This window comes from Meriones unguiculatus, chromosome 3 (assembly GCF_030254825.1).
Source record: "Meriones unguiculatus strain TT.TT164.6M chromosome 3, Bangor_MerUng_6.1, whole genome shotgun sequence".
NCBI lineage: Eukaryota > Metazoa > Chordata > Mammalia > Rodentia > Muridae > Meriones > Meriones unguiculatus.
Window position 1 is genome coordinate 51,317,314 of NC_083351.1, and position 7,785 is coordinate 51,325,098.

Below are 7,785 nucleotides of genomic sequence, written 5' to 3' on the forward strand. Positions count from 1 at the left end.
TTCAGAGCCCGTGGAAGAGTACGAGTTACTGGACTGCTGCTCCCCATAGCTTGTTCATCCTGATTTTGTACAGAACCCAGGACTAACAGCACAGGGGCAGCACCACCCACCGTGGGCTGAGACCTCCCACATAAATTACTAATGAAGAAAATGTCCTATAGGCTTTTATATGGCCAAATCATTTTCTCAACGAGGCTCCCTCCTCTTAGATGACATTAGCTTGAGTAAAGTTGACATAAAACTATCCAGCACATGGGGTTAATACAACCTTTCATACAAACACAGATAGACAAGGAAAGGCATAGAGAGCCTGCTACAGCCTCTCTCTCAGCACACAATAACCAGCACTTCTAAGAATAGATCATCACACCCCTGGCAATGGGCAAAGAGATACCTTGTTGGTGGTGATGTTCTTATATCAGTCAGGGGCAGAGCAGATGGCAGTCCTCTGTTCATCCTAGCTTGATGCCTGGCTTGGTGGCCAAAGATGTTTAATGCCTAGGACGCATAAAAAAAAAATCAAATCCAGGCAGTGCAGCATGAAAGGAAGATAGACAGAGACCTGCATCCCACCATGCCATGAGGTGCAGGCAGGAAAAGAGGCCCTCAGACATGTCCTCTGCCCCACTGCACACACGAGTGGACAGTAGAAACACAGAGCCCCACCTACTACCACACAGCACAGCACCGGAGGAGGACAGAGACCTCTGGGCCACCATGCCACATATAGACCTGCCCTCCAGCGCACAGCACAGGCAGACCATAGACACCCACTTTCCAGAGCTGTCACCCAGGAGCTCACCAGCCACATACCCAGCCTGCAGTGGGAGCCACCACAGTGTGCAAGTATGTGGTGGTCAGATTGGAGAGAAAGAGAAGTGGAGCAGCTTGAACATTATGAAACAAGATGGAACCGGAGGCTCAGGGGTGGAGAGGAATAGCCTGCTGTCAGTGGCCAGCCCCACCACCTGGGGCTATGGCGAAGTCCCAGCCCAAGCTGCCACTGAGGGCCATGTCTGAGTCTGTGGCTACATAGTGGCAGGGGTCAGTGTCTATGTCCTTGACTCATATTACCATTAGAGAACATGGGGACGTCCCTGGTCACGGCAGCCACTGGGGACCACATGGATGTCCAGGAGCTATGCAAAACTGGCCCCACCCCTCACTGGCTGCAGTGCTCTGGCGACCTGTGTCGCCTCACCAGCTGCAGAGAGGGCCCTTTGCCTCTCCTGGGCAGCACAGTAGAGCTTTCCCAAGTAGAGGGTTCACAGGTGAGCCAGCCCCAAGGGCGAGACCATGGGAGAGCTGGCACCACTACCCACCTACCATGAGGTGTCATGGGTGTGGGTGTGATACCCTCCTCCCTCCACAGTAGTTAGGAGAGCTGGCCTTGAGAGCATGAGAGCAGTTCCTAGACCTGTTCCTTGTAGCAGTCGGGTCCTGCATCTCACCTGGGCAAGACAGTGGAGCTGGCCCTTCATGACAAAGGCTCAGGTGAGCCAGTCCCAAGGCTGTGAGAGCAGAAGAGCTCTCCCAGCTCCTCACTGGCTGCAACACTTGGGTGATGGGGCCCCCAACCTTGACTGGGCAGCAGAGTCAATGGAGCTGACTATGGAGGCATGAGTGAGGGTGAGCTGGCCCCCAGGGCATGGGAGCAGGAGAGCTGACCCTGCCTCCTGCCAATGGCAGCATTGGTTGGCTTAGCTAGAGAGATAGCCATGGTGGTGCAGATAAGGGAGAGACAGTGCACTGACCAGCTCATCTACCACCCAGACCCAGGTCCAGAGCTCTGAGTTGGCCCACTTCAAATTCTATGTCATCTATGAATGGTGTGAAAGGGCCGGTCCTGCAGTTCCAAAGCTCCATGACACAGGGCAACAGCAGCATAACTGGGAGGAGTCCCAGTGAGGATCCAATATTGATGGTGTCCCAGAAGCCAGAGATCTGAAACCAGAGTAAAGACTCAATGCACTGAACATTTGCAAGTGAAGATGTGTAGACAGAGGCTATACTACAGCTTCCATACTGAGATGTTTTCTATGCTTGGCTTTTTTGTTGTTGTTTGGGGTGGGGGTGGGGGGGTTGGAAGCTCCAAGGGTGAAGGGCAGATATGAGGAAATGGAGAAATGTGTAGGACTAGGGTGCATGATGTGAAATTCAACAAGAAACAATAAAAAGTTTTTTGACAGAAAGAAAGAAAGAAAGAAAGAAAGAAAGAAAGAAAGAAAGAAAGAAAGAAAGAAAGAAAGAAAGAAAGAATCAACAAAGCTGGCACAACAGATCCTTTATATCAAAAAAGTTCAAATCTCTAGCTCATAATCATAAATAATAAATTTTAAAACATTTAAATCCCTAGCAATAAGATGACAGGATAATAAGAACTTTTCAAAAACAGAATTTTATTACATGGTCTTAGAATAAGAAGACTTTTTTACATAATAAAAGAAAATTATAAAGGAAATGACCATTAAAGTAAAAGCATACTCAAGAAAGGACGCTGTGGATGAAGATGAAACTCAAGTTCCAGACTGGAAAACACTTTCTGACAGCAGTGACAAATAGATGCATAGATTTCAAAATATTTAGGCACCAGTAATAAAGAGAAATGCAATAAAACAGTGAGCTACTAATATATACGTACAAGTAATTGAGAAAAGTGAAACATACACCACTGAGAAGAAAACATTAATAGTACCTAAGACAAAAGATACTAAGCTACCTCCTACTTTACATTGTCCTAATCTTGTTTTCAATCTTTATTTTCTTTTTAATTGCTTTTTTTAATTTTTTTTTCTTTATTAGTTACACTTTACTCACTTTGTATCCCCCCCCATGGTTCCCTCCCTCCTCCCATCCCAATCCCTTCCTTCCTCCACCCTCTGCCTGCATGCCCCTCCCCAAGTCCACTAATAGGGGAGGACTTCTTTTCCTTTCTTCTGATCCTAGTCAATTAGGTCTCATCAGGAGTGGCTGCCTTGTCTTCTTCTGTGGCCTGGTAAGGCTGCTTCCCCGTCAGGGGGAGGTAATTAAAGAGCAGGCCAATAAGTTCATGTCAGAGACAGTCCCTGTTCCTAATACAATGGAACCCACTTGGATACTGAACTGCCATGGGCTACATCTGTGCAGGGGTCTTAGGTTATCTCCATGCATAGTCCTTGGTTGGAATAGCAGTCTCAGGAAAGACCCCTGTGCTCAGATTTTTTTTGGTTCTGTTGCTCTCCTTATGGAGTTCCTGTCCTCTCCAGATCTTACTGTTTCCCACTTCTTTCCTAAGATTCCCTGCACTCTGCCCAAAGGTTGCCCATAAGTCTCAGCATCTACATTGATAGTCTGCATGGCAGAGCTTTTCAGAGGTCCTCTGTGTCAGGCTCCTGACTTGTTCCCTCTTTTCTCCTTCTTCTGATGTCCAGCCTCTTTGCGTTTCTGGATAGGAATTGAGCATTTTAGCAAGAGTCCTCCCTCTTGATTAGTTTCTTTAGGTGTACAGATTTTAGTAGGTTTATCCTATATTACATGTCTATATGAGTGAGAATATACCGTGTGCATCATTCTGCTTCTGGGATAGCTCACTCATGATGATCTTTTCCAGATCCCACCATTTACCTGCAAATTTCATGATTTCCTTGTTTTTTATTTCTGAGTAATATTCCATTGTGTAGATATACCACAATTTGTGCATCTATTCCTCCACTGAGGGGCATCTGGGCTGTTTCCAGCTTCTGGCAATTACAAATAAGGCAGCTACAAACATGGTTGAGTGAATGTCCTTATTGTGTACTTGAGCCTCTTTTGGATATACGCCTAGGAGTGGTATAGCTGGATCTTGAGGAAGTGCTATTTCTAGTTGTCTGAGAAAGTGCCAGGTTGCTTTCCAGAGTGGTTGTACAAGTTTACATTCCCACCAGCAGTGGAGAAGGGTTCCCCTTTCTCCACAACCTCTCCAGCATGTGTTATCTCTTGAGTTTTTGATCTTAGCCATTCTGATGGGTGTAAGGTGAAATCTCAGGGTCGTTTTGATTAGATCCATACTTATCACCCTGCACAAAACTAAAGTCCAAGTGGATCAAAGACCTCAGCATAAAACTAGACACACTAAACCGCTTAGAAGAAAAAGTGGGGAATACCCTTGATCTCATTGGCACAGGAGACAACTTCCTGAACAGAACACCAACAGCACAGGCTCTAAGAGCAACAATCAATAAATGGGACCTCATGAAACTGAAAAGCTTCTGTAAAGCAAAGGATACTGTCCTCAGAACAAAACGACAGCCTACAGATTGGGAAAAGATCTTCACCAACCTATATCTGACAGAGGGCTAATATCCAGTATATATAAAAAACTAAAGAAGTTAAACAGCAAAAAAAAATCAAGTAATCCAATTAAAAAATGGGATACAGAGCTAAACAGAGAATTCTCTGCAGAGGAATATCGAATGGCAGAGAAACACTTAAAGAAATGCCCAACCTCATTAGCCATCAGGGAAATGCAAATCAAAACGACCTTGAGATATCACCTTATTTTTAATTTCTGTGCATGTTCGAGGAACAAGAGTTCCAGTGGATGAAAGCCAGAAGATGGTTTTGGATTGCCTAGAGCCAGAATTTTAAGTGGTTACAAGTCTTTCAATGTAGGTGCTGGAAATCAAACCCGGGTCTTCCACAAGAACAGTACCCATGTGCTCCTAATCATCATGCCATCTTTACAGTCCCCAGCTCAAAACATTTGTGTTCAGTAATGCACCATTATGATGATGTGAGGAAATAGATATCTTTATATGGTATGAATGGATGAAAATGTTATTGAACATTTCTTTTTGCCTTGAAAAATAATTTGGTACACCCTACTGAGTCTGTAAAAAACGTGTCTTGAGGTCAAAAAGTTATTTTTCTGCATATTTTTATTCTCATAAGAGGTTAAAATGTAATCTGTTCATATAATGAGTGAAAGCATTTAATATGGCGACACAGCTCAGCTGATAAAGACACTTGTCACCAAGCCTGATGACTTGAGTTTGACCCCTGGGACCCATACAGTAGAATGAAAAAACCAACTTCCATAAGTTTTCCTCTGACCTCCACACATAGTATACACATACACACACACAAACAAGACTAACATCAATCAATCAATCAATCAATAAGAAAACAATTAAACATGACCTTTAGCTTGGTTGGTGGTGTGGACCAGTGGTAAAGTGCTTGATTAGCAGACATGAAGTGCTTGGTTCTGTCCTCGATGCCAAAAGCAATGTATATAAAAATATGAGTTTGGCTTACTTGTTTTTAACATGGAAATACATGAAAGGTATGTTTTGAGAAACTGCTTCCAATCAACAAGAATATCAAGGACTGACTGACATTTTACTTTGTAGTGAGAATTCTGGAATGTTGGTTTCTTTTAAAACACAGAAATATTATAAGGATATGTTTTAGTTTTAATCTCAGGTGTGGGGAGATGGGGCTGCTTCACAGCAGGTGAATATGATTTGCCTTGGGCTCTAGCAGGGGTGTGGTTTTGCCAGCAGATAGTTTCTGCAATTATGTGATGTTTGGAATTCTGGTGACTTTTCAGAGGGTATATAAATGTTAGAGCCCCGAGCGGTGGGGTAGGGTGTTGGTTGGTTGTTGGTTGCTGTTGGTCACGGTTTGTTAAGTAGTTGTTTGAAAAGAAGAAAGAAGAAGAAACCGAATATGCTGAGGATGAAGATCAAACTTGCCCCAAGGAGCTAGATGCCATTAATCAGCAGGAAATAGTCTAACGATAACATTGCCCCCTTTCTCACCCCTGACTTTATTCAGGGATCTCTTTCCTCTCTTTCTTTTTCTTCTCATATCTGGTGTTATCAAGGTTAGAATATTGGAAGAAAGAGGTTCCCACTAAGTAGCAAGCCCTGGTTACATACCTTAATAACAGGAAATCCAGACTCTGAAGAAAGCATTGTTTTTTCAGACATTGGGAACAAACAAAACAAAATCCATTGGATACACATGCAGAGCACTTGAAAGGCAGAGGTGGGTTATAAGTTTGGAGACTGTCTGAGCTACATAGAAAGTTCAGGCAAGCCATGTCGAGAAGAAGAAGAGAAAGAAGAAGAAGAAGAAGAAGAAGAAGAAGAAGAAGAAGAAGAAGAAGAAGAAGAAGAAGAAGAAGAAGACATACTCTAAAATCAAAAACATGGGAAGCCCTTGCACTTTTCAGGACACAATTCAAAGAGGAGACCTAGGCTGTGGTCCTGGTGAATGAAGGAACTAGAAACTAGGGACAGAGGAGCAGAATCTCACAGAGAACTCACAATACAGCCATTGACCAGACCATGATCAAAGATGAGTTGGAGCAATTGCATGGCTCCTGCAGCAGATGCTGAGACCATGGAACTGAGGCTGACCTAAATGAAGATAGTGTCTGAGGAGGCAATCTCAATATGGGCTTCTTTCCTCATGGTGTACCTCTTTACTGCAGTGCTAATTCTATGCTCCTGAGATCAATGTGATGAGACAAGCTAACATGGCCAAGTTATCTGAGAGTGGAACGTCCTTGAGAGAATTCCAAGGTGACCATGTCCCTCTAAGTGGGGTGGCATGTCTCATTGATGCATGGAGTCAACCACACAAATAAGGTATAGCCTCCTAAATGGTTGATGGCCTAGAGAACATTGTGTACATTTTGAAAGTTAGCCTATATGGGACACAATTGTAAGCAGGCTGTGGAGTCAGTTTAATGGCCTTTGTTGTGAGTGAAACGAAAATACATTCATCTGATGCTTAGCTGTCAACCCCAAAAGAAGTTGCCCACGTAAAGGAAGAGTTATAACAGGAAAAGACATGAAGATACTGTCCAGCTGTGGTAGTTTGAGTAAGAATGCCCTGTCCCAAAGGCACATACATTTGAATGCTTAGTCATCAGCAAGCAGAATTACTTGGGACCTTGTGGGAGGAAGCATGTCACTGGGGGGTGGACTTTGAAGTTTCGAAAGCCCAAGCCAGGATCAGTCTCACACTCTCTGCCTATAGATCAGGATGTAGATCTCAACTACTTCTCCAGAATCTTCCTGCCATGCCTGCAACCATGATCTCCAGCATCATGAAACTGTAAGAAAGCCTCCAATTAAATGATTTCTCTTAAAAGAGTTGTTATGGTCATGATGTCTCTTCATGGCAATAGAACAGTGACTAAGACACTAGAAAATCAGCCTCTGTTTTGTCATAAAAAAAAAAAACAGAAAATATGGAGGATGTGATAAAGGTGTTGTCTTGTTTCTTACTGCTTGAAGGATGTAAGAAAAAGAGAGTATAAGTTACAACTGTGTTGAAGAGCCCTTTCTGGGATCCAAAAGCAAAGAATTGGTCAGTGAAAAGAAAAGAATGTAAGAGAAATGCTAGAATATAGGCCTCAGGTTCAGTCTTTGATGTAGATGAAGAGAAAAACCATGATTCAGCACGCAGATAGAAGCCTCAGTGCCAGCCCAGCACAGCAAACTGATAATCAGGGAACATTAAGCATCTGAATTGCTTGCATTGAAAAGGACTCAAACAAGGAAGAAAAGAGGCTTTACAGACTAACGGGTGAAGCTATGGAACAAGGGGGTACATGAGATGAGTCTGAGTGATATGGAAACAAGAAAACCCAGTAACATGTGTAAATAAATATCCATTCCTCCTTGAGACTAAATACCCATTCCTCTTTCAGACAAAGGCTGCATAAACTGAGGAAATATGAGGGGAAACAGTCTCCAATAGACCGACACATAAAAGCCATGATTCAGGAACCTAATGAAATTCAGGAAG

The 7,785-nt window shown here is 43.5% G+C and overlaps 1 non-coding gene across 1 annotated transcript; it reads left to right on the plus strand.

Moving 5' to 3' along the window:
* The first annotated feature begins 367 nt into the window (after nt 1-367).
* On the plus strand, nt 368-511 carry LOC132653329 (small nucleolar RNA SNORA48). The gene has a single exon (XR_009591097.1). It is a non-coding gene; the product is annotated as a small nucleolar RNA SNORA48 (small nucleolar RNA).
* Nucleotides 512-7,785: the final 7,274 nt, after the last annotated feature.